A 22,708-nucleotide genomic window follows, 5' to 3' on the forward strand; every position below is an offset into this window, starting at 1 on the left:
AAGATGATGAATTAAACTTCTGACCTGAATGTCTTGTGTTTCACTTGTGTACCTTACAGACACATCATACTGTTTTCAACATAATCAAAATGATAAATGACAAGGTGAAAATTGGACAAGTTCTTTCTCTGATGTGGTTTTGAAATTCTGATAACTGGAAACAGATTTCTAAAATCTAAGCAAGTGTGAGATAGCTGTAGGTAATATCATGAAAATAATTACACAGCATCTGACAGATTTCCTACAGAAACAACTGGAAAGAAATGGAAACTCTTAAAAATGAAAATATTCTTGATGTAGACTCAATTGGAAGCTATGCTACAAAGGCCAAAAGAAGTTTTGCCAGTGGCTTAAAAAGGTCAGGACTTCACTCTAACATGCTTTTTTAATTGGATTTTTTTCTAAATTACATGAAGTACAGTGAGCTTTCGACTTAAATCAATAAGTTCCTAATTGATTGTGTAATGAGTTTCTTTCTAGTGTATGATTTTTAAATAACAAGCACGTAATGAGTTTGCTAACTATAAAGAGTGAATTAAACAAAATTAATTCTAAAATAATTGCATTTGTTACAATAAACTTGAACATCTGAGACAAGAATTACTTACTCAGCTACTTAGTTACTTAGAATCTGCAACTCAAATGTAATTGTGAATGCTAGCGACATTCACTTTATGACTCCCATTATCATACAAAACTTCCTGAAATATAGCATCACAAAGCAGCAGACAGAAAAGAAAATTGCATGCTAACTCTTTCTGGATTCCAACCTGATGCCTAGGATCAATTTCTTCATGAAAATGCATTAATTATTTTAATTTCTTTGAATGATTTTTGAGAGAATTTTATTCTAAATCCAGTTTATCTGCTACCATTGCATGCTGATGACATTTCCTCTGTGGTTATCTTGTGGTAACATTCAGGGAAATTCAGCTTATATTCTGTACTAGACCACTTTATGACACTTCTGCTATGACATTGGGGTAAAAGGTGGGGTTAAAAATAGGCTAAAGGCAGGAATGAGTAAGTGTCTCTATGAAAGGTTGTGCTGTAGGCAATGTGTTCTACTTCTGCAGACCTAACTGTTACAACTCTACCTGATTCCTGAACAGTTTTGCAGTTTTGCTTCTGTGCATAGAAGTCTTCCAGTCCATCACTCAGTTCAGTGTGAATGGCATTTTCTTACTTTAATCCCTTTACTATCATTACCTGTTGCTCAGCAAATGCCATAGAGACTTCCAGGAGCTATACATGAGAAACACAGTAAAATGGAAGATGATATTTAGGTCTTTGTATATACTAGTAAACTAAATGGGATCAGCACATGGGCATCAAGAAACAGTCTGTGATTATCCATGCTAGCTACAATATCTTATATGGCATGTTAACAAATTATTGTAATGTAGTTTGGTGCAATACCATCTATGTTCATGGATAATATACAGAACATAAATTAAACTGCTCATCTCTATGGAGGTTTTTAAAGAGTTCTGTCACGAAAGGTAAGTACACACTTCTTTATTTCAAGTATTTGTAAGCCAATGTTCAGACAGTTGAGCTGATTTAATAAAGGTTAAATATTAAGTCAGGAGCCATCTCAGAAGAGGAATGAAAATCATAAATCATGTCAGACTTGTCTGATACATAGTAGTGCAATTGCATTTATTTCATTAAACTTATAATAATAGACAGCACTTGAGAATAACACACGCACACACCAATTCTGATTTTATAGCCTCTAAGGCATTTTTGCCTCTCTAATCTCATAATTAAGTCAAATCAGAGTTCTTGGCTTACAAACTTTGGAAGTTTCTTGTTGCATGTATGAATATAGCCAATGGATGTTACCAAGGAAGCAGGGCTTTATAGAGATCAGCTGTTGGAATATTTTTACTAGAAATGGAATAATGCATCTTGGCCAGATACCCTGTATTATAGCTATAGTAATTAATTTGTAGTTCATTATTTGTACCTTTAAAAAGTATGTTTTCATATTAAAATAAAAAACTTCAACATCAAATGCCAAGCTGTATTAATTCAGTGTTGTTGTTTTTTTTTCATGCCAGTTTATATTTGCTGCTTAATTATCCAATCTCATTCCTAAAAATGAATACTCTGTACATATCCACTGTTAACCTTTATAAAAAAACCCTCAATATATAAAAATTGTTTTTTCTGTTGTTTTTATTTTATTTTATTTTGCTTTGTTTTTTTAGAACAGAAGCTCATATTTCTAGTATTGAATAGTAAGTAATTTTATAGTAAATTATAGAAAATATGGAGACTAGGAATAAAAAAATAAAAGGATATTGGTACTCAAATCACAATGTTTCTCTCTTCTGATAATAATACAGAGTTGCATCCAGTTGTTTTTTTTAGTATTTCCTGGGATGCTCCACAGTCTCTCTGCCCAACCTATTCTAGTGTTTAAATAGCTGCAAATAAAAAATAAAATAGCAATATTAATTAAAAAAAAAAAATGGAATTTCCAGTTTGTGCCCATTGCCTCTTTTTCTATCCCTGGATAAACTGAAGAGAGTATCAATTAATCTTTACTTTCTCCATTGGGTATTTACACACATTGATAGGATTCTCCTGAGCCTTCTCTTCTGCAGGCTGAGTAGTCCCACCTCTCTCAGACTTTCCTCATATGAAAAATGTTCCAGTCAATTAAACATCTTTGACTCCAATTGCTGGACTTGCATCAGTATGTGTTTTTTTCTCTTTACTGGAGAACCCAGAATGGGACACAGCACTCCACTGTCTTGCCAGGGCGGAGCAAAAAGGAAGGATTACCTCCCTTGAACTCTTGGCAATGTTCTTCCTAAAGCTTCCCAAGAGGCTTTTGGGCTCTTTGCAGTGAAGGCACACTGCTGGCTGTTCAGCTTGTCCATCAGGACCACGAGGGCCTTTTCTGCAATGCTACTTTCCAGACAGTTGGCCCCTACCCTGTACTGGTGTGTTTTTTTTTTTCCTCTTCAGGTAGAGGATTTTCATTTTCCCATTTTCCTTTGATGGACTTAATGAGATTCCGGTCAGACCATTTCTTCAGCCTATATATGTATATTTTCTCAAACTTTTACAGTGGCAAATTAAAATCCAAAACCAAAGAATCATAGGAATGAGTCTTCCTCTTAACTAATCATCTCTCTCTTTATGTGTGCAAATCTTCGAACAATATACACGTACATTGTTGTCATGTTGTCCCAAATATATTCTGTGTATAATTTTTCTTTATTTAGAGACTGATGGTAGCTGAATGTATTAAGTGTATTCAGGAAAGTATTTACTTACAAATATAGAAGAAGGTTCAATCTTTTGATGTTTCTGGATAGTGGAGGGATCATTTTTATTTACTCTTGAATCTTATTGCAGTTACAATTATTTGGCACATGAATTATTTTATTTAGAATCTTTCACATAGCTGGTCCCCTTAATTTACTCCATAAATTGAGCAAATGTAAACCCTTATATATGCTCTGTGCTTGAATCCATGCCATAAAGCCCAAAAAAGTTTATTACACTGAAATGGAAAATGCCACCAACATTGCATGACATTGTGCATGTGATTCTTATATCCTGAGGGAGCTGCTTTGTGAGGGAAGTAAGCTTTGTCAGAGCTATGTTCCTTTGTGTCTTTAAAAAACAATCCTGTAGGATTTTCTGATGGATTAAAGGGATTTCTAGATGACTGTGAGGTAATCCTATAAGACTCAATCACATGTAACATTGTACTACAGGATTTGTGAAGGTCTAAAATGTTATAGTATAAGACCTGTAATGCTTCTTTCAGAAATACAAGTCTGACTCAGTAGATACTATGATGAGTACAAGACACACGAAACATGAGAGAATATATATGTGCAACTGCTCTAATGTTTATAACACCTGTGTTCTATTACCCAAGAGTTACTCATTCTGTGTTAAAAGCTGGTGTCATGCAACTGATCCCTCAGTCAACTTTCTTTTTTTTTTTAATTGTAACAATTACATGAAGGCAATTTTCACAGATAGTCCATGGAGCACCCTTTTACTTTTTAACAAGCAGTTGAGACACTGTTTTCCATGTTTTATGCAAATGTAAATTTATCAAGAATTACAGAATTATATAACTCTATTACACATAAATATAATAAAATATATCTTGAGGTTTTGTTAAATACATATAGATGTAGTGTGATGGGGAGTGATCAAGAAATATCAATATCAAGAAAGCTCTAAGTTATTTGAGAATTACCTTGAATCGAGATACCACTGACAGCCTGAATTAATTCATTTAATGTATACATATATATGTGTGTGTTATATTGTACAACAATAGCAATAAAATATAATACTAAATAGCTATAGCTATAGTTAGGGCTGTTAATTTTTAAAGAACATAATAATAGTGTTGACTTGAAATAATAAATACACCGTTTGTTTACTTTGTAGATAAATCTCTACAATCCCTGCAATAAAGAAATCCATTTAAGGTGAAATTCTCTCCCACATTCAAACACCTAAATTTAAGTGGCTATGAGAGATACCTACCTTTGGAATAGAGGGATAAACTTCCACTACAGCCAATGAAGATACAGTCAACACATCCAATAGAATGTAGGGAGCTATTACTTTTATGTAATATTTAGTGAGATGAGAAGCTCTCTAGACTGCAATGAAATATATTAACAGGGTTTATTGTTTAGACATAGTTAGCTAGAGCTATTTGAAACATCACACAGAATCTAAGTCATACTTAGCAAGGAAGATATGACACAGAAATTGTAGGAGACCATTTACCTTCCAGAGTGAGTCACAGAATCATAGAATGCTTTGGGTTGGAAGGACCCTTAAAGATCATCTAGTTCCATCCCTCCTACATGTGCAGAGACACCTCCCACTGGATCAGGTTGCTCTGTGTCCCATCCAGCTCAGCCTTGTACACTAACAGGTATGAAGTATACACAACCTCCCCAGGAAACCTGTTCCAGTGTCTCACCAACCTCATAGTGAAGAATTTCCTTCTAATGTCTAATCTAAATCTCTCCTCTTCAAGTTTTAAACCATTACCTCTCATCCTTTCACTACAAGCACTTGTAAAAGACTCTCCTTGGCTTTCCTTTAAGAAAGTTCCTTCAAGTACTGGAAGGCTGCTATAAGGTCACCTTGGAATCTTCTCTTCTTCAGGCTGAACAGCCCCAACTTTCTCAGCCTGTCTTCATAAAAGAGGTGCTCCATCCCTTTCATCATGTTCGTGGCCCTCCTCTGTTCTCTCCAGGAGCTCTATGTCTTTCTTATGTTGGGGTTACAGAGCTTGGCACAGTACTCCAGGTGGTGTTTCAAGAGAGTGGAGCAGATATGAAGAATCATCTCCCTTGACCCACTGGCCATGCTTCTTTTGATTGAGCCCAGGACACAGCTGGCTTTCTTGGCTGCAAATGCACATTGCTGACTCTTGTTGAGCTTCTCACCCACCATCACCACCAAGTCCTTTTCTTTGGGACTGAGGTATTCACATGCAGCTGAAAATACTACATATTGCAAACCAATGCCATTCTGGACTGGCAGCTGGAGATCAAGAAATCTCAAATTTCTTCTGCTTGTTCTTTCTCAAATTCCTCATTTAAACTATCAGGAAGTCCTCGAGGACTGTTTTAACAAACACAGAAGTAAGGCTGGAGTATAATTCTGGAATGCCACAATTGCTGGATTGTGAAAGTATGGGTGACTGTCTTGAATATGAGGGACACTGTTACCTGTTTTTTTAAAGAAAATGCTTCCTTTGTTCTACTAAGGCATTAATTTATGTCTTAGGTGTACATTTCTGCAACCCTCATGTACAGAAACCATATTTAGGATTAAATACGTTATTTAAAATAATATATATACAAACAGTTCTAATACATTGGGGCACATGTTTTAAAAATAATTTAATAACTGTCTTTGATGTGCTACCCCTAACATTACCGTATCATTTTGAACTGAATGACTGACTACTTAAGAAAATACCATTTGGACTGGATTCTTTATTGATTGCTTTCTGAGTAGAGATGAAATTATTGATAAAGATGTGGCAGAGATTCTTTTTATAGAATTCCAGTCTCTGACAAAAACATCCAGGTTACCATCATGTTTCAAAGCCCACTATGAACAGACTAATAACAGAAATTTTGCAATAAAAGGTCTGCTGCCCATATGTGGCAAACATTTCATGTCTGTATCAATGAATCTGTATAGAAATTATCTACTTTGTATGAAATATTTTATCTTAACTGCAAGTAGAAAATATGCATGTCATAATAAACATATATTGAGAAAATTTATTTTAAATAGGCTATTCATTGAGAAAGCCTTTCTTTTCATGATACAGTGGAACTGAACACTCAGACTGAGATTTAACTCATAGGCATGCTGTATGACATTACGCTGAAAATGTTTAGGTAACTCAGACCTCATTTTACTTACGTAATTACTGAGAAACATAAAGAACATGATTACCCTAGACAGATCCATATTCTGAAATATAGCTCATATAACGAATGGTCCTAAGGGCAGTAGACCTCTGGAGGATTTCAGAAGGCCCAGATATTCAGTGAATAATAGCTAAAATATGTCATGTTGTCTGTACGTTTCTTGCTTTACATTGTGTGTGACATATAAGCCTCTAAATCAAAGCTGTGTATGTGCAGAATTGCACTGGACTCAGCACAAAGTTTTAAAAACTGTAAAATGGTAATACATGGATATGATATTTGCACACAGGAAGGTTTGTAGATGTGAAAACTTAGAGATTTATTTAATATTTTGCATCTGAACTGGTTTTGTAGCAGCTGGAATGCAGGGATTTGATTCTAAGATGAGAACCCAGCTTGGGTTCCACATGAGTTACAGCAACCAGTGCTGGAACATGCACATTTCTTCAGCTGCCAGTTTGTATTTTGGGATAAGACTATGACTGCTTCCCCTTCTCTCAGATATAGCTCTTCTAGTCCATCCAAATAAAAGTAAAAGTACCTTGTTAAAAAGGAGTGAAGAAGATACACTTCCCCCCCCCGAAATCACAGATCTAAGGCTTAATTTATTCCATTACAAAATACAAGCAAAGGATTGATCTCTGGCTCTAAGACAAAATAACTTGTGTGTAGATCTTCTTCAGATGCCTGAATTTCCTTCCTAACAAAGTAGGGTGGCTACATTTAAATAACCATTGAAAACAGTTCCTGGAAACATTATAATTAACACTGATTAGATATCTATGCAGACTAGTTGGTTTGATCCAGAAAAACATGTAAGGAAGCATGAAAACAAATAAACAGCATGGATAATTACACAAAGATCACAAAACCTTTGTCTTGGACCCATTTTATCTACCAGACTATATGTCGGTCATATAATAAAAAAGTTCTGAACAGAAATAAAAAGGTAAAAAAGATCCACAGTATCCTGTTCTGTTGGGGTTTTTTCCCCAAAAAAATTATATACTCCTGTGGAAAAGCTACAAGCTTAATCACACTCTAAGGTGTATACCATAGAAAGCAGAAGAGATTGCTTTGCAGAATTGATATGGAAAGAATCAGGCAAGAATGATTTGCCTGAGTGTACTGGTTTTGGCTGGCATGAAGTTAATTTTCTTCCTAGTTTTTTGTTTGGTGCTTTGTTTTGGATTTGTGACTGAGACGATGTTGATAACAAACATCTGTTTTAGTTATTGCTGATCAGTGCTTTATACAGCATTGTTTCAAGACCTTTTCTGCTTCTTACGCTGTTCCACCACTAAGTAGGCTGGGGTTGCACAAGAAGTTGAGAGGGATACAGCTGGGACAGATGACTCCAATGGACCAAAGGGGTATTCCGTACCATATGGCGTCATGCTCAGCAATAAAAGGTTGGGGAAAGGAGGAGGTAGGTGGGAAAATTTAGAGTTATGATGTCTGTCTTCCCAAGTATGCATGATGAAGGCTTGCTTTCCTGGAAATAGCTGAACATCTGCCTGCTGATGGGAAGTAGTGAATGTATTCCTTATTTTGCTTTGCTTGCACATGCAGCTCTTGCTTTACCTATTAAACTGTTCTTAGCTCAATCCACTAGTTTTCTCTCTGTTACCCTTCTGAATCTTTTCCGCATGTCACTGCAAGGGAGTGAGCAAGCAGCTGTATGGTACTGAGCTGCCTGCTGGGGTTAAAACACAACATTGTGATACAATAAAATAACATTAAATTATTTTTTTTTTCAGGAAGGATAATTGGAATGGGAATTCCAGAGTTTAGAAAGGACTTGAAATTTTTATATCAACATAAAATAACTCCTGGAAATGTAAGGAATGTTTGTATATTTCAGGTAGGTTCCTGGTGTGTTGTGAATTACAAAGGTTTAAGTACAGAAACTCCAATTCACAATAGATGAGTTTTGTCCTTTTACTTTTAAATGAGACCATTATATAAAGTTATCTTGTCTGTAACATTTTTATAGTTTTAAGTTTATATATAAATGTATGTATGTTTCTCTATCTACTTATGTTTTATTTGGAGTAAAATATTCTCAGTCTGAAAATTGCTGACAAACGTGAACAGATTGTCTGTGACCTTCTCTGCTCATAGAGCATAATTAATTTTGGCAGGTTTTCTTATGTGATGGACTGTTACACTCTGCTTATTTATACACAGCAAGAATGTGCCTTATAATGTTGTGGACTTTGAAAAGATTTTTCACTTATTTTTATGTTGAAAATTTAATAGTAGTCTGTGCTCATTGTGAAGAACTTGTAAATAGTTCTGCAAAGCCTTTATTATCCAGACGAAAAGGTATTTTCTATTCTGTGTGGCAGAATGGATTAAGTCATATGAACATTTTAAAAGACTGCCTGTAATCCCTTTTAATCTTAATGTTAGCAGTTAGGCTTGTTCTATGTAACAGCTAAGCCACTCCATTTTGAATTTATAATCATTTAGTATTACCAGGGTCCTCTCACTTTCTTTTGCGTACTTACAATACAGATTTCCAAATCTGAAGCATATATCCTTGATTCTATTCATGTCTGGGGAAGGAAAATTTACACTTGTAAGGAGTGGCATATCAGATCTGTTTGGGTGTCTACAGTAATGTCAAGTCAATTAATCCTGAAAAACACATCTTCTGATACTTCAACAGTAAGGAGTATTTAGAATGATGGTATTCTAGATGTTTACATTTGGTTGAAAAATTCTGTCCTGCTTCTTTAATGGATGTCCTATGTTCTATACAGTTTCTTTAGAATCTAAAATGAAGTATTTCAAAGACATTCTTGTTTCAAAGACATTCTTACTGTTTCTTTTTTTTTGGTGGGTAATTGCATAATACTCCTGTCATTTTTCCTCCAAGTCGAGACTATGCTTTCAACAGATATTGCTCTTGCGAAAATTATAAGAGAACAGAATGTAACAAAAGACAGGCTTCTCTTACGTGCACTGTTGTGCAAAATCACTTGCTCAATATTCATGTGTACCTTTATCTTCCTTGGAACATATTCAAGATCACAATTAGTCTCTTGCTGATGCTTGCTCCTTCATCGCCACTCCCTGATACTGATGATCAAATACTTTATGATTGTCTATGTAGCACTGATGCTTTTTTTTTTAAAACTATTTTTTTTTTTTTATTTTCCATCTATATATTCTTTCTTTAGCTCTGTGTTGCATCTTTGTTTTAAACTAGCTGGTTTCTCCTGCAAAAATAAACTCATTTTGTAACCTGAGACTATTCCAATGGGCGTCCTTAACATTTTACTTAGCTAAAATACTTCCAGGCTTGTGTCTTTCTGGCAGAGTGCGTTGATGCTGGAAGGAAGTTCTTTCTCTTGGTGTCAATATTGATGATGTTTATAGGCAGTCTTTCTGGTGTCAATATAATGTTGTATAAATTAAGGTATAAATCTGTTAGTGATAAAATACTACCTGTAAGACCCACATTATTTATCAACTTCTTCCTCTGTGAAAAAATTTCTTGGACATTTTTTGCTTCTTTGACTGTTATTTTCATCAGGACAGCAGTGGGCATGCTTTGTCCAGGTCTTCTTTGTTGTCTTATTCTAGGGGTAAATGAGAAGGCCTAAAACATTTTACACAGTTGTACTTGTGTGGATGTATACTCTCTGTAACGCAAATGCATCTGTGCCTGCTTCCACAACTATTTAAAATTTATTTACCTTCTGATTATAGCTACTCATTTTTGTCCTCAGCTACAGACAATAGAAACTTACCGATACAGGGACTTACACGTACAGCAACATCTTGCTGTTTGATTGTCCACTTTCTTGGTTATCCCCCATAATCCTTTTCAGGTTTTTATTTTTCTGTAACTTCTTTTATGACAATTTATTAATTAGCTTTCTCTTGCTGTATATATTTTTCATAATAATCTTTCTGAAGTTCTTCACTTCTTCTTTCATGGCATTGAAAAATCACTTTCTTCTTTTCATCAAGCAAATCTATAATTTCTCAAATATTCGAAGGATTCTTTGCTTTTCTTTTTAACCTTACTATCTTCTGTGCAAGAGTCATTGTTAAAACGCTTCATGAATCAGATGTTGCTAGGTTTTTCTCATTCATGACAAGATACTTTTCAAGAGTGAGGTATTAAGAAATAATACTTTTCTGGGTAGATAAATACACACAGTAAATTCACAACAATATATAATAGTAAGTTTTAACATAGTGTTGACAATGATTCTCTTACTTTTACCTTGTATTACCACGTATGTATATGCAAAATGAAAAATTAACTGAGGTCAACTTTTCTCTAAACTAACAAACATGCACTTATGCCACTAATTCACTGCTTAAAGAAAATCTGAAATGCCAAAGAACCTAAATATTCTCCACATTCTTTTAGAAGGGCATTTGCATTCCTTTAAAATTTCTTTTAGTATTCTTCCAAACTGCAGTACATTAAATATGTTTTATTTTCTTTGAAAACACAACACAACAGACTCAAAAAGACAGTGATTGAGCAGATATTTTCTTTAATAAAGAGAGAGATTCTGCTGACACACCCATTTGTGAGATTGGACATTAATTAGAACAAAAGTAATGGCAGAAAATAGAATAGAAAAAGACTTATTAGTCTGTATTGCTGTACCTTGATGCATTTATATGCTGCATAGAAAATGGTAGGATGTTTATAATTATCCGATTCTGCAAATAAAAAAGACACAATTTTAAAAATAAATAAAAAACACATAATACATCTTGTCATAAAACAAGAACAGTTCTAATTTTACAGGTCTTTTTTCTGTATTTTTGATATATTCAGAGGTAGTGAAAACAGGGGAATGACACAATGTCACCATATTGCAAACCTAAAGAAATTATTTTCAGCACTTTAAGGCCCTTATGTTTCCTGGAGCTTGTCTGAGTTTTGGAAATGTGACTGTCCCTTTGAAGCTTGCCAAAGTCTACTGCTGTCTATAACAAGTAGTATCACTTTCATTTTTCAGAGTGGTAATTCAACCATTATAGAAAAAATCTGGAAGCTCACTTTTTTTTTTTTTTCAGCTTATTTCAAGTTTTCATGAGGAAATGAAATAAAGAAAATTAATTTTAAAAAGGGATATCCTCTAATTTTGACTATGAAATTTTAAATTAATCTCACATTTTTTAATCTAATTAAGTTCTGCTTCAGCGTAGACAGATTATGCAGGGTATAGCTCTCCTGCCTGTCCTCTATAGTTAAATAAATTTAACCCATCTCCTCTGAGATGTCTAACTTTCAGACATCTAACTTTTCTAGTCTTGTTGCTTTTTGTCATAGCCAACAGAAAGAGTCAGGCATATCCTAAAGACTATTCATCTCACCAGAAACAAACACCCAAGACAAATCAGCTGGAAGTGCTTGGCAGTACTATTTCTTCTACCATAGCTATCAACTTGGTATACTAGTTGTAGACATCCAGCTTCCAGATACCTGCAGTTACCTGAGATTAATTCCACTTGGAACACTATATTGCTTTCAAAACCTGTAATTTTTCACTGATAGAAGATATCATTTATCTGTATAGAACTTCTGGTTCCTTCTTTGACAAGTGAGTCTCAGTAACCTAGGGCATAATGGTAAATCTCTGCATAGTCTGAAGATGTTCTAAAACAAATGATTCATTAATAAATTTAGACCCTCATGATAAAAACATTCATTTCAAGGAATTTCTCAGCAAAATCTTGAGAACATAGAATGAAATAAAGAATCTAGCAGAGATTCTGAGTTGTTTGCCTACTCTCTCACTGTAAAACCTTTGTACTCTATGATACTCAGATAATTCAAATATTTATTTCCAAAGTACCTACAACCTCTCAGTGCCTAAAATACGAAAATTTAGGATTTTTTTGCTTGTGCCACACTTACTGATTTGAAACAGTCTTGATGTTTCTTTTTTGTCCTCTTTTCTCTCTTCTTTTACTCACCACATTATATGTCTGTCTTTATAACCTTCTACTTTTTATCTGGGTTCTTGCTCCAGAGCCTAAGTAACTCTACTTCTTTCTTTTTTATTTTTCTGTCTTTGCCATTACATTATTAGATGAGAAATATAATTTGAGATACTTCTTCCCAGGTCCTTGTAGTCACATTCACCCTACCTCTATGCCTATACTTAGCCCAAGTCCTATACCTTCCTGTGTAAGTCAGTTCTGGACTCCTGAAAGATATGGAGCTACTTAAGCAAGTGCAGCAAAGGGTCACCAAGTTGATAAAGGGGCTGTAACACTTGTCGTATGAGGAGAGGCTGAGCAACCTGGGACTGTTCAGCCTGGAGAAGAAAAGGGTAATCTTATCAGTGTGTATAAATAGAAGGAATGATTAACAGGGAGTCAGACTTTCCCCATTTATGCCTATTGACAGGAGAAGAGCCAATGGGCACAAATCAAAACCCACGAAATTCCACCTGCACACAAGATTTTTTATTTTTTTTTTCCTGTGGAAGTCATCAAACACATGAGCACATTGCCCGGAGTAGTTGTATCTGGCCTTGGAAATATTCAAAACTTGATTGGACATTGTCCTGGGCAACCTGCTCCAGCTATTCCTGCTCTGAGCTTGGGTATTGGATTAGATGATCTCCACAGTCGCCTTCCAACTTCAAATGCTCTGTGCTGCTGCAGTTAGATTAGAAATACGGTTAAAGACATATTTCTTCCCAGGGTCTTCTTGTAACACTCACTCTTTTGCTGTTAAGCGTGCATGCACATTACCTATAGCTTCTTATAGAAATCCCAATAAATTCAGAAGTCCAATAGCTAACTTCATACAAATGGGGCATTGAGTATCCTTTCTATATACCTGGTCACTCATTCATGCAAATTTAGGCCTGCATTCAAGCAATGTTTTTGAAGCACAGACTCCTGAAGTTCTGACATACAAACTGTCAATTCATGTTAGTTTCACTGGACTGTCAAACATTTTTGTCTTTGCGTACACCACAGATTTTTCCTCCTTCATACATCATGTGCTCTGCATTGTCATTCCTGACTTCCTGCTAGCCTTCTTTGGTAACATAACTGGTTGGCTGGATGAGGGAAGAGAAGCAGATGTCATCTACCTTAACTTCAGCAACACTTTTGACACTGTGTTCCATAACATCCTCATTGGGAAATTCAGAAATTGTGGGCTAGATGAGTGGACAGCGAGGTGGATTGAGAGCTGGCTGTGTGACAGAACTCAGAGGGTTGTAATTAATGGAGCAGGGTTGAGTTGGATGCCTGTAACCAGTGGTGCTGCCCAGGGGTCAATACTTGGTCTGGTCTTGTTCAACATATTCATCAGTGACCTGGCCAAGGGGATAGCGTGTGTCCTCAGCAAGTTTGCTGATGATACCAAACTGGAAGGGGTGGCTGACACTCCAGAAGGCTGTGCTGCCATCCAGCATGACCTGAACAAGCTGGAGAGCTGGGCAGAGAAGAACATAATGAGGTTCAACCAGGGCAAGTGTAAGGTTCTGCACCTGGGGAGGAAGATTGCCATGCAGCAATATAGGTTAGGGGTTGACCTGCTGAAAAGCAGTTCTGAGGAGAAGGATCTGGGAATCCTGGTAGACAGTAAATTATCCATGAGCCAGCAATATACCTTTGCCGCCAAGAGGGCCAATGGAAACCTGGGGTGCATAAGGAAGAGTGTGGCCAGTAGGTGGAGAGAGGTCATTCTCCCCCTCTACTCTGCCCTAGTGAGGCCACATCTGGGATACTGCATCCAGCTCTGGGCTTCCCGGTTCAAGAGAGACAGGGAGCTACTGGAGATAGTCCAGCAGAGGGCAACAAAGATGACTGAGGGACTGGAGCATCTCCCTTATGAGGAAAGGCTGAGAGAGGTGGCACTCTTTAGCCTGGAGAAGGCTGAGGGGAGACCCTATGAATGACTACAAGTATCTAAAGGGTTGATGCAAGAAGGATGGAGTAAGAGTTTGCAGTAGTTCCTAGTGACAGGACGAGGGGCAACAGGCACAAGCTGGAACATAAGAAGTTCCTTCCAAGGACTCCTTTCTTCTCTACTCATTGACTATGCAGTAAGCTCGAGGGACACTGTTTCACTTGACTTATAAAACAAAGTTACTGAGAATGCTTGTCCATTTTATGACATTTTTACACTCATACTGGTGGACTGCACCTAGACAAATTACTGCTTCAGAGATAAAAAAGAAACAACAAAAAACCCTATGAAATGCTGTTCCATTACAGAGAAAATAATTAATAAAATAAATATTCTTAATAATCTAGATTGATTGACATAATAATTTAGAAAAAAAAATGTTCAGTAATAACTGAGTATAATTGTCTGACCCAAATAAACAACATTGCCAATACTTGTGATAACTATAGAAGGATATGTACTTGAAAGAAAAAAAAATATTAATTTGATCCTTTACAGCAGTGATGTTGGATCAGGAAATAAATATTTGCATTCCTTTCATACTGTTTTTTCATTGTTGACACAAAAATGAGCCAATTCTCAACATTTTAATACTGTAATAATAATGTCTGTATCAATTCTCTGCGTAACAATATAATTAAATTATGTATTCAGGCATTTTATGTAGTATCAAAATTTAGTATAAATATATAGTATGTATAAATAACTCTAATAGATACTTTTAACAAGAGATGATTATTTTTTTCTGTAACAAAATTGAAGTGGTCCCTGTTTAAAATTTAAATATTAAATATATAAGGTAGGAGTAATTTTCATATGTTAAAGCCTACAAATTACAAAAAAATCCATGGTTAGTGTAAAAATAAATTCATTACAAGAGATGAGATTGCCATAACTGCATTTCTTTCAGTATTTTTTCTTAGACATTTAGAAAGAGACTTAGAGATTTGCACTTTTAAATTATTTAGCGAAGTTCTATAATTGTTCATAGTTTATCTTAAGTAGACCTGCCCAAGAATGCAATGCTCATGTTAGGAATAATAAAACTTACTTAAAAAGTGTTCAATATCTGAAACATACTTGGAAAAGGATAAATAAGTTAGTACATTTGTCTATTTTCAGTTACCATTTTTCCTTCTACGATTTTTTTCCTGAGGTACTTTAGCACAGGTGGTTAAAAAAATTACAACTTTAAGAAGGGGATAATACAGACTGTAGCTGTAACATTTCCAGCTCTACCAAGAGCATTTTTTTACAAGGCTTTTTATTTTAAAGATTCTGAGAACCTGGGTGACTTTTAACATCTTGTGGAACTTCTTTAGATTTTTCCAAACCTATCAATAAGCAATCAATTTGAGACCAGAAGTCACTCTTAACCATTAAACCTTGGGATCAGATTTCATGTTTGTATCTCATCTAGGGGTGGAGGACAATGCTGGTGGCTGCTGTTGTCCCTGAGCACTGAAACAATTTTTTATTTTTTATTTTTTTTCTATTGTTGGTAATGGTTGATAGATTGGGGTTTTTCTTGACTCAGTCATTCTATATTGATCTGAGTCTGATTTCTGAACCACATTTTTGTTTGAAAAAAATTTGCTACATAAGGCTATCGTTGTTATTCCTTAGTGAGTGCTGGCATTTATTAGAACGGTGTCTGTAGACTACAGCGTAAAGACTTCTAAATTCTTTAAGGAAGCTTGATCTCAATACATCAGACAATCCACAAATATGTTTAGTGCATTTTCTGTGCTATTGCCAAGCTCATTTAATATCTGTGGAGACTAAAAAGGAATAAAATAATACTCCACCCACCCCTATATCCTCTACAATACTATCTATCATGCGCATTTTGTTTCCTGTACTTATTAGTATTTTAAATTTTCTTATTCCGGAGACTCAACCACTACTTTTTATTGCTTGCAACTGCCTTTTTAGCTTTCTGGACATCTAGTTCAAAGCAACAGGTTTGTAACTTGCTTTAGAGCAATTTAACTCAGAATGGTGTTGGCAACTGCTCTATATTTCTACTTAGGAAGAGTTTTTAAATTATAAATGTACCCAGAAACAAAGAACTTGGCACATATTTTGATAAATGTAAGATGAATGAAGAATTTATTTAAAAACAAAGAAGTAGGATAATTATTGTGATGGTCATCATATTAATGCTTTCACAGTTCTGAAATGTGTTCTTAATTCATTACATTTCAAGAGACTTGTTAGGCATTCTGTAGAGTTCAAGAAGAAACATGGAAGGAATTGTGCTATAGAGGTGATTCATCATTTTAATGTTTTATAGTTGTTGTTTTTTTTTAAACCTGCATTGTCATTCTTAATTAGTTTGAATGTGTTTTCTCTACACAGAAATCAATCCCCTTCTATGGATTTTATCAAAATGCAGATGTTGGTCCACATCTGGCCTCAGACACACATGAGCAGCTTTGTGTTACACTATTAGGCAACTCTGAAGACAAGGAACCAGTTCAGACTCAGAGCCAGAGCCCCTGATGCAAATATCTGAAAATCTTCTTAAACAACTGGAAATGAAAAATGGGGCACAAAAATACAACAATTAGTGAAGTTGAGCGTATGTACTTGAGTTTGAATAATTTTGGTTCTACTGTGTTTTTTCTTTCTAAATTTCCTTCTTGAAACTACTTAACGCTGTCATAGAGACTGATGTTTCACCAGGCTTCAGAAAGTATGTTATAGTATAACTACTATTTAGACATAATTTACCAGAGAGTTCAGCTTTTAAATGTCTCATTTCTTAGAATTACAGTGCAAGGTCCCTGGGCGGCACACAGGGCATAAAGGCTTCAAATCAATTTTTGAAAAAAGAATAGAGAAAAATATCAGTCTAGAGACAAGCAACCTATAAATAAATAAATAAATAATAATAAAAATTTAATGCTATGAATACTGCAATTCTGATTTAGCAGCTCTAGGAAAGCTTTAGTAGATGAACTAGTGTTTCTCCATCCTTCATAATAGTTTATTAAAAATAACTATCATGCTGTGATGCTTTATCACACTCTCGCATTTTTTCACAGATAAAAATAAATATTTATTCTTAATTAATATATGCTAAATTTTGAAGTTCTTTATATGGAAGAATAAACATTCTAGATGATGTCTTAGTACTTTATACTTAAAGATAAAAGCTGCTAGCACTTTGACAACACAAAGTATGTTTTTGGTCAGCCTGTGTGAGAATATTTAACATAAAGCTTACAACAGCCCTACTGAAATTAATGAGAATTTTCCCAGTGGCTATGCTAATATTAGGATGGTATTCTACAAACAGCACTTATTTATACAGACTTAGATGAAAAATGTAGTGCCACTATAAGGCAGTGTTATTGCTGTATCAGCATGACACCTCTGACTCGTAGGACATTTCTTTGTCCTATTACACTGAGCATACATATGTCGAAGCGGAACCAGGAAAACCCTTAGTTTAAGGAAACACTGACATTACCAAAGCAAGCCTTTCCAGTAAACATTGGTGCAGCTTAGAACTCAACTGAAAAACAGTCGGCTAGTCCATGTTAATTGTGAACCTGAAAGTAATCCTCTAATTCAGACTGCTGTAGTGGAATCTGAGCTCTCTGAGGCAGCAGCAGAAGCAGGAAAATTGTTACATTAAAATTGGTTTTATTCTTGCTCTAAGACTGAGTCTTTGTTCTGGAAACAATGGCACAAGTTCACTGTTGCTTAGTAACTGAAAGACATACTCATATGTATAGACATACATACACAAAATCTTATATATATATATATGTATATATATTCACATACATACATGCAGTGAGATAAGGAAAAGGGGTTTGTCTTTAAAAAAAGATGAAATGAAGTTCTAGAGAACAGTGTCAGTTTGCCTGCTTCAGAAACGATATCTTTCTTCTTCTAATAAACTTCTGAAATATAAAGATTGAATGGCTTTTTTCATTTTGCAGGGCCAAGCAGCAGTGTATGACACAACAGTCTTATTAAAACAACAGGATAGTATAGTAGCATTGAATTCTGTTTCACAATGCAGACTTATATAAAAAAAAAGCCAGGTTGCACCAACTGCCCTAATGTTTCTGTTTCCTGACTTCTGTATGCTTAACTGTATAATCTTATTTTCTGACAATGTAATTTTAGACTAGATTACATTGCTTGGCTTGTTGCAAAGGATTCCACATGTTAATGATGAATATGTAGCCAGAGTGTTCTGAAATGTGACTGCTTGGCTTTTACTAACAAACAGAGTTGAAAAGCCATCATGGCATAATAATGAATTGCAGGACCTATTTGTATTCAGAACGAATGGCTGAGGAAAAACTTATGATAGAAACTGTAATTTTAGAGTAGTAAATCTATCTTCAATGCTAATTCTTTACAGGCTTAATAATTATATAAATAAATAAATAATCCGCCTGTTCCTGTCATAATGATCATACACATGATCACTATGTGCAGCAATTCTGATACACTTTGCACAACAACTGTGCTAGTTATCAGAGAATAGTAGGCAGTTTTTCTTTGCAAGAAAGATAAAGGACTTCTTTCCCTATAAATTCCGGTGCTGCCTGTTTTGCAATGAAGGAACTCTTCTGTTAAACCCTTAAACCACAACATAAGAGATTTGTACATTCTCAAGATAAGCGGTAATTCCACAAGGATTTCATTCTAGTCTTGAAAGTCTCTAAGACAAGCAAGTAAGCAAACAGTCCTTTTGAAAGGATCTGAACTGTTGGATGAAAAGTTATATACTTACCCTATTAGAAGAAATCATGCAGATGGGAAAAAAAGGCCAGTTTGCAAACACTGTGTTTCCCTGATCAGTAATTATTCTCAGAGGAATCTAGGTAACTAGACTAGGACCATCAGTAGAAACTATTATTCACTAGCAGAAATTGGAGATTTGCATTCTGGTTCTGTGCTTGCAAGTGTTGTCAACAAGATTTGAGACTATAAACTGTAAGAATTTCATCATTTTACACTTCTGTCAAATCCTACTTACCTTATAAAGCCTATAGCTAACAACTCCATTTGACAAAGGCCTAATTCACAGTTTTCTTTTTTACCCTTAGGCTTTTTTCTCCCACTGTGGATGCAAAAAAAGACTTGGATAAACTGCCACATTTGTTACCGTAAATTCCTCACACTCCTGCACATATCAACACTGGCAAGTGTACAGTAAAAGGAAGCACTTCAAAAAAAAAAAAAAAAAGACAGTTCTTTTGTCTCTGCAAAGATAAAAAACCCCACATAATTAGCTTATTTTTTAAAGTTTCTTCACATTTTCTATTAATAATGACTTCACAAATATACAAACATTTTCTCCCTATGTGAATAAAACATAAACACTTGAGCACGGGATTCACTTAATTACATTGAAAAGCTCTTACACCTCAGACAAGCTGTTCATGTATTTAATGTGAAGACAATGCTTCAGTTGCTTTCACAGAACAGGGACTGAATAAAGGTCACTTGTGTTCTTAGACTCTGTAGCTCTGATGATTTAACAACATGCAGTCAACACATGTGGCATTCTCTCTAACTTTCCCTTCCTTTACTCCTGTCTGTGCACTTTCTGCAGATAGATGCCTCAGCTCATTAAACCTGCAAAAATATTACATTTTTTTATAACCATTTTTCTTAGGTTAATTTTCTGCCAGATTAATGAACTGACTCAGCTCACTATAAAATTAGGCATGCACAAAACCCAACACAAATAAGGAAAGTAGAAGAGATTAGGGGAAAAGAGAGAAGAAAAAGTGACCTTCCCTTCTGGTGAGTTATTACATGGATTCAATTGTGTTATCTACAGCCACTGCCCTATAAGAGAACACAACATTAATTGAAATGAGAAGTAATAGTGTAAAATCACTTATAAGTAATTTTTTTCCTAAATTAGGGTTTAGTGAATCCAGAAATCTCTTTAAATCATGTTAACATCACCAAATTGCCAATTTAAAGTAGATGTTCCCATCTCTTCTCTGGGACTAACAGATGTATTTTCAAATAGTCTGGCCTTTTTTAATGGTAAGCTTGTGCTTACTGTTTCACAAAGTAAGGAAAATGAAGTTATGAATCACCTGTTGCACAGATAAGCAAGAATAAAATTCCAGATGAGCTTTTTCTTGATGTTTTCTTTTCAAATCCAGTGAGAGACATAATGATGTGTATCTACCTAAAGTCAATTATTATCTTCTAGTCTATGGGCATGATTGGCTCCTTTAAATTATACCTCTGTGTCACAAAGAACAATGCTAATGAATAAAACCTTACTGTTGACTTAAAAACTTTTGCAAATCCTTTTTGAAGTTCCAAATCTATTTTGAAAGAAAGGACATGAAATACCTGAAATCATAGCATTGCCATATTTTTTGCATCTTTATGTCTCCTTTCATGCTTGGCCTTGGCAGTAATCTAGAAACAAAAATCATGTAGCTTTTCCATGCTTTATTAGTATTAATTTAACATCAGTCTCAATAGGATTCATTAGGCAATCTCTGAAAGACTTCAGCTCTCAGAATGACTGGAGAAAAAGGCTGTGCACCACTGGTTAGATAGCAATAAACATGTCAGGGAACTGTCTATACTAAAGCCAACAAAAATGGAGAATATCATGTTTCTTGAAAGTAAGATAATATGTGAACATGATATTCGTTAGAACACTGTTGACATTTTCCTCTTATTTCCAGTAGTGGGCAAAACTCGGTGATATCTAGTAAGAGCTCAGTAACTTTATTTAAAAAAACCACAACAACAAACAACAACCAAACCTCAAAAAAGTCTTAGTTGTTTTTAATTCAGTGAAAATCATTTTAATAGCTTTTCAATATAATCTTCAGCTCTCTTTCCTCCTGGGAGAGTAAGCAGTTGAATATTATTACATATAGAAATAGTGCCAAGATTCTCTAATTTATCATGACAAAAGGCCACTACTGTTACAATTTTTCTGCAGAAAGATTTCAATTTATTAAATGTTTTCCTTATTAACCTTAACTCTTCTTTGCCATCTCCATTGGCTTACATATCTACTATTCTGAAAGAAATCTGGTAAGATATATTTCTCCATAAAAATAATTAAAATAATAAAATAACTAAAATAGAATATTATCTTTTAAAAGATAATATTAAATGAACTACTTTACAATATATCTATATTTCTTCAAATCTTGATATTTGACACAGGCCTAGAAAAACTCTGGTATGTTTTTTCTGTCCCTAATGAGACTAATTAGTTTACTACATTAAGAAGGCTTGATCTGTGTTTGCTGTACAGGTCTTTTTAGTACTGATACATGAGTACTCCTTTTGCATTTGGATGAATGCCATCTGTCTACCTTTTTTATTAATTACTGTTCTTTCTGCTGCACTCTAGCTTTAGAAGTACAAGGAAAACAGTAGATCCATTTCTAAAGAAACATTTTATACATTTATTCTCATTTCAGAAAGAAGGAGGAGGATGTAATTTAAATTGGCTAAATACAGCTGTTTTCAAAATTCTTCTAAAAATCCAATTTTAAAAAGCATTGGCCTTGAAGATGATGATGATGATGATGATGATGATTATTAGCAGCCTCTACAACATGAGTGTGTAGGTCCATGTATCAGACAAAAACTGCATTTCCAAACAGATTTGGGAACCATAAATCTACTTTATATTTAGTGACATAGGAACCAAAATCTACATTATTGACATTTGATAGTGACAAACTGCTAGATGAAAACCATGTTCACTCTTTTTTTCTATATCTAGACAAAAAATTATTTAAAATACTTTCATAGGTTTCATCTAGCAAAATGTAGGTACACATATGATAGAAGTCTGGAAAGAACCTGGTACCCTTTACAGTCAACAGACACAAAAAGGTGCTTTTTTAATCACAGAGTTCTATGGAATGAGATAAGTAGTGACCTAGAGAAGTTATCTCTTTGTATTGACTATAAATATAGCTTCACATGACTAGCTCAGCTGTGGGACTCTGTATTTTGAATCAGATTAATCCAACCCTTTTTGTCTCTGGAAAGTCTTTAACAGGGTGACTTAATAGTTTTTTTTTTCTCTACCTATTTCCTTCAAATAGTCCATAACATGTAATTGTAACTTCTTCCTGTGTAAAGATAATATTATACTAATTCCATCTAGGCAATTGAAATACTCAGACGTGCTTTTTCATGCCCAGAATGAGGGGACTTAAGTCCCGCATAACTGCATTGCATGGCAAAAAGTCTAAAATATCATACCTTTTATTTTAACTGTCTTTAAAATTCTTTTGAGTTTAAAAATGAACCTCAGATTAAAGGATTCACTGAATAGAAAAATACTATGCTAGAAACT

Source organism: Apus apus, chromosome 1 (assembly GCF_020740795.1).
Source record: "Apus apus isolate bApuApu2 chromosome 1, bApuApu2.pri.cur, whole genome shotgun sequence".
In the NCBI taxonomy this organism is placed as follows: domain Eukaryota; kingdom Metazoa; phylum Chordata; class Aves; order Apodiformes; family Apodidae; genus Apus; species Apus apus.